This window comes from Cupressus sempervirens, chromosome 3 (genome assembly GCF_028749045.1).
Source record: "Cupressus sempervirens isolate cs-2001-9-10 chromosome 3, ASM2874904v1, whole genome shotgun sequence".
Taxonomy (NCBI): domain Eukaryota; kingdom Viridiplantae; phylum Streptophyta; class Pinopsida; order Cupressales; family Cupressaceae; genus Cupressus; species Cupressus sempervirens.
The window spans coordinates 188689585-188695200 of record NC_143120.1 but is presented as its reverse complement, the minus strand read 5'-3'; positions in this window follow the sequence as shown (position 1 = coordinate 188695200).

The window sequence follows — 5616 nt, the reverse complement described above, 5'->3', positions numbered from 1 at the left end:
GAGTTTAGTGAAGAGTGTGAAGGAAAAGAAAAGTGAGATATTAGAGCTTGTGCATATAGATGTATGGGGACCAACTAAGGTATCTTCCCTTGGTGGCTCTCACTATTATGTTACATTTATTGATTATGCAACTAGAAAACTATGGGTTTATTTCCTTATTTATTTCCTTAGATAGAACTCTAATGTATTTCAAACTTTTAAGAAATGGAAATGCTTGGTTGAAAATGAGACTTGTAAGATATTAAAATGTCTTATATCTAATAATGGTGGTGAGCATTGTAGTCATGAATTTGAATATTATTGCTCTACTGATGGTATTCATAGATAGAAAACTGCTCCAAGGACTCCACAGGAAAATGGAGTGGTTGAATACATGAACAAGACTATAATGGAGTGTGCAAGGAGAATGAGGTTGCATGCAGGGTTGCCCTTAAACATGTGGCAAGAGGCTATTAATACTACTATATATTTGATTAATATAGGTCCTTCTACTCCTTTGGGCTATGGTATTCTAGAGGAAGCATGGACTTGTAAGAAGGTGAATTATTCTTTTCTCAAAACCTTTGGTTGTGAAGCATTCACAAATATAGATTTTGAAAATAGAACCAAGATGGAAGCTAAGTCAAAGAAATATATATTTGTTCACACACACACACACACACACACACACACACACACACACACTTCAAATGTGGTTAGTGGTAAAAGGATTTGAATAGAAAAAGGGCATTGATTTTGGTGAGATATTCTCTCTTGTTGTAAAAATGATTTCTATTAGCAATGTTTTAAGTATTGTGGCTACTGAAGATTTGCATTTGGAGTAGCCTGGTGTTAAAACAACATTTCTTCATGGTGATTTGGATGAAGATATATATATATATCATAACCATAGGGATTTGAGCTCAAAGTTAAGGATAATTTAGTGTGCAGATTGTAGAAAAGTTTATATGGTTTGAAGCAAGCACCTCAGCAATGGTATCTAAAATTTGATAGTTTTATGCATGAACATGGATATAGCAGGTTTCATTTCAATCATTGTATTTATTTTAAGAGGTTGGATAATGACAACTAAATTATTTTATGTTTATATGTTGATATGCTTGTAGCTGGGTCTAACATGGATCACATTAAGGGGCTGAAATGTTAGTTAGCACATTCATTTTCTATGAAGGATTTGGGGGTAGAAAAACAAATCTTTTGTTTGAAAATTTGTAGAGATAAGAAGAATAGAAAATTGACTTTATCTCAGGCTGATTATATTGCAAAGGTGTTGTAACATTTCTCTATGGAGAATGCTAAAGCTGTTAGCACACCTTTACGTGGTCATTTGAAGTTGACTAAGGAGATGTGTCCAAAGACACAAGAAGAGGAGGATAAGATGTCCAAGGTACCTTATGCTTTAGCTATAGGAAGCTTAGTGTATGTTATGGTATGTACTAGGCCAGATATTGCACATGCAGTGGGAGTCATTAGAAGGTATATAAGTCATCTAGGAATTGAGAATTGAAATGCAATAAAATGGATTCTCAGATATTTGAGAGGTACATTCAGTAAGTGTTTACACTTTGGGGGCTCTACTATTAATTTATAGGGACATGTTGACATAGATTTGGTAGGGGATATTGATACTAGGAAGAGTACTACATGTCATGTATTTACTATTGGTGGGGTAGCAGTGAGTTGGGTTTCTAGGTTACAAAAGGTGAATGACTTATCCACTACAGACGTAGAGTATGTTGCTTCTATAGAGGCAACCAAGGAGATGATATGGCTCAAATTCTTCCTAGAAGAATCGGGACATCCTCAGAAGGATAATTACTTGTTTACAGATAGTTAGAGTACCATTCATCTTGCAAAAGATTATATTCTGCATTTAAAGACAAAAAATATTTAGTTGTGGTACCATTTCATTCAATCAGTTTTAGATGATGGACAATTAAAGCTAGACAAGATACATACAGATGACAATCCAACAAATATGTTTACCAAGGTAGTGACAAGGGAGAAGTTGAACTCCTCTTCAACTTCGGTTGGTCTTCTAGACTAAATAGAATAAAAGAATAATAGAGTCCAGGGTGGTTTGATCTAGTGGGATCCCCTTGTGGTAGCAATATTGCTATAGGATCATTCTCCAAGTGGGATATTGTTGTCTAGTGTGGAGCCTGATCAGTCCCCAAGTGGGAGATTGTTAGTTTGTAGTGACTGATCAAGAAATTACTATACATGCTTCATAATTCTTTGGGCCCTATTTTATCAAGAATTTTTGGTCAACATGTTGTAATTAATTATAACCCTAAAGTGGTAAAAATACTTGTATAAAAGAGCTTAGGTTTAGGGATTTTCATTATGTTTGATGCAAAAATTTCTTCTTGCGGTAGTATTGAGTTGTAAGGGATTACATATTTTAATCAAGTTGTAATCACTTGATCATAATAATATTGGACTTTCTATTTGGTGGACATAGCCCAGGGTTTGGGTGAACCATGTTAAATCTTGGTTTCTTGTGTTCTCTTCTATGTGATTTATTAGTTTATGATATTGTTTATATTTGCATGTAATTGTTATTTCTGTCTATGGTTAATCCTAACACATGAGACTTTGGTTATCAACACTTAGCACAACACCCAACACATCTATTAGCTTAGCACTCAGTTGAGTACCCATCACAGCACTCAACTTATTAGTCAGATGCACAATAGTCTACTACAGCTCCAGTTGAGGGGATATGAGTAACAGATGTTACTATTACTACTAATGGACTAGACATCTTGAGGAGAAGTTGCAAGAGTTGAGTTAGGTTGGGATTGGCACTAGGATGCTAGGATCACATATGGAGATGATATTTGATCATAATACTCATGAATCTATACCAATTCCATATCAGTTGGTTACCCCTTTGCACTCTTCATTATTACAAAGAATTGACATGATTGGAGATGGAGTTTCTATTGATGAGACTACCACACGTGTCATGGATGACCCTCTTGCTCCTCAAACCTTGGTGAATCTTTTAATTTTATTTTTGTATAATAGTTCAATTATATACACAAGTATATATACATGTATACTAATATTTGTGAATGAATAATCTAGACATAGGTAGTAGAGCCTGCTTCTTCCAATGTGGGATACAATCATGGAGGGAGGAGAGACATTATCGATATGCCACCTACTACTGGTGGCAGTATAGATATGATGGATGTGACACCCAATAGTGCTCAAGTACAATTTAAATTTAGACTTTTAAATTAATTTAATTTTCACACACACACACACAAACATGTATGTCTAATGAATTGTTATACACTAAATGTGTAGGGGTTGGTTGATATTTCTCAAGCACATGACGCTCATTAGTCTCACTTAGGGGGTTTGTCTATTCGTATGCACTTGGACAACTCTCTAGTTTAAGATGTATACATGATATGTTTAGTTTATCATTTATCTTTTGAGCAAGACATATACACATGTTTATGATTTTATATTTATATATGTATTGACATGTATGTACATGTTTATGGTCCATTTACAATACATGACATATTTATATGATTCATATGATTAAACATTTTATATATGTTTCTAGTTTATGATTACATGTAGTATACATGATTCCAGTTCAATTTAATTGCTAAGTTTATGATTACATGTGATTGATTGAATTACATGTCATTCATTACGTTTGCAATCTTGATTTCAAATTACAAATTTGTGATTGGTTCAAAATTTAGGAAATTAAAAATTAGATACATATAATTCATTCAGTTGTAATTGTTTCAAAATTTTGGAAATTCAAAATTATAGCACTTGCAAATTCATTAAAATGATTAGACATGTGATCTAGAACTATATGTTTCTACTTTATGATTACATGTACATAATTCTAGTTGAATTGCTAGGTTCAATTTAATTTTAAGTTATGATTACATGTGATTGATTGAATTACATGTCATTGTTTACATTTGCAATCTTGATTGAATTACATGTACTTTAGATATTATTTATATCTGATTGATTACATGTGCAATCTTGAATCAACTTAGGTGATTCAATATGTTATAACTTGCACACAATAATTAGATACATATAAATCATTTAAGTTGTGATTGGTTCAAAATTTAGGAAATTCAAAATTATAGCACTTGCTAATTCATTTAAATGATTGGACAAATTATTGATTAAAATTGAACATGTACACATGTCTATAAGTCCTAAACATGATATATGAACATATCATATGTACATATGGTATATACATATCATATACAAATGATTGATTAAATTAAACATTTACACATGTCTATATGAACATATCAACTTAGGTGATTCAAAATGTTGTACAGGTCAACATGAACATGCACACATGTACACATATAAGTCCTAAGTCCTAAACGTGTACACATTAATTACAAATGATTGATTAAATTGAACATGTACACATATCTATAAGTCCTAAACATGAAATGAACATATCATATATACATATAAAATTCCTAAGTTACATAAAAATATGCACATGTACACATATAAGTCCTAAATGTTAAATGAATTTACATATATATATACACACATATATATAAGTGGACTAAATATGACACATGAGCTTAAATACACATGTGTATAAGTCCTAAAATTTATACATGAAATGAAAATAATACACATAATTTATGCCGTAAACATGAAATGAACATATCATACATATACACATAATATAAGAGGACTAAATAGGAAATGAAATAAAATGAACTTGACCATCTATAAGGACCTTAAACATGGAATGAATGTATGTAATTATAAATATGAAATGAATATATGTGTGTACACATAGACATGCATATGTCCTAAATGTGTTAAATGAACATACATTTTAAATATCTCTTGATTGAAGATAAATATGAAATATCTCTAACAAACTTCCTATATATAAAATACCTCAAGTGGATCCAAATGCTCATGGAGAACATTTAATATTATCTCATGGATCTCTCTATCTAGTCTCCAATTGCAATGTCTTGTTCTATGTTTAATTGCATGTAGATAAATGGAGGTAGCAATTAGATGGTGACTATATTGAAGCACCTTATTGTTAGCTTTGTAATCAACAAAGTGAATTCCATGTTTCACTAATATGGTTTGCCTGAGATATGTTCCCTCCAAAACAACTGAACCTGCTCACACAATGCATTTAAATGTTATTTAAATGTGAACACAAATATAATAAATAAATTCATTATTTAAAAATTTAAGTTATGAAATATAATATATATTAATTTTTTTTAAAACTATAGAGAATAGCATTCCATCACTTTCTTCAAGTTCAGTTAATTTCATCCTTTATGTAGTGCAACACAATAAATACTAACTCACTCTTCTACATTTCTAGGCTCGGTAATAATTGCAAAGAATTTCCCCACACACAAGAAACACATACATACATACACATATGTGACCTAAATGATCCTTGAGACTATATATATATATATATACACCAATTTGAGCTAGTCTAGAGCTATGGTTATAATCAAAGTTTTCATCTTCATCTCCATTAATTGTATCAGTAACAACAAGTGGAACCAAAGTCCATGGAACTACATATCCACGATTCTGGTTGATGCA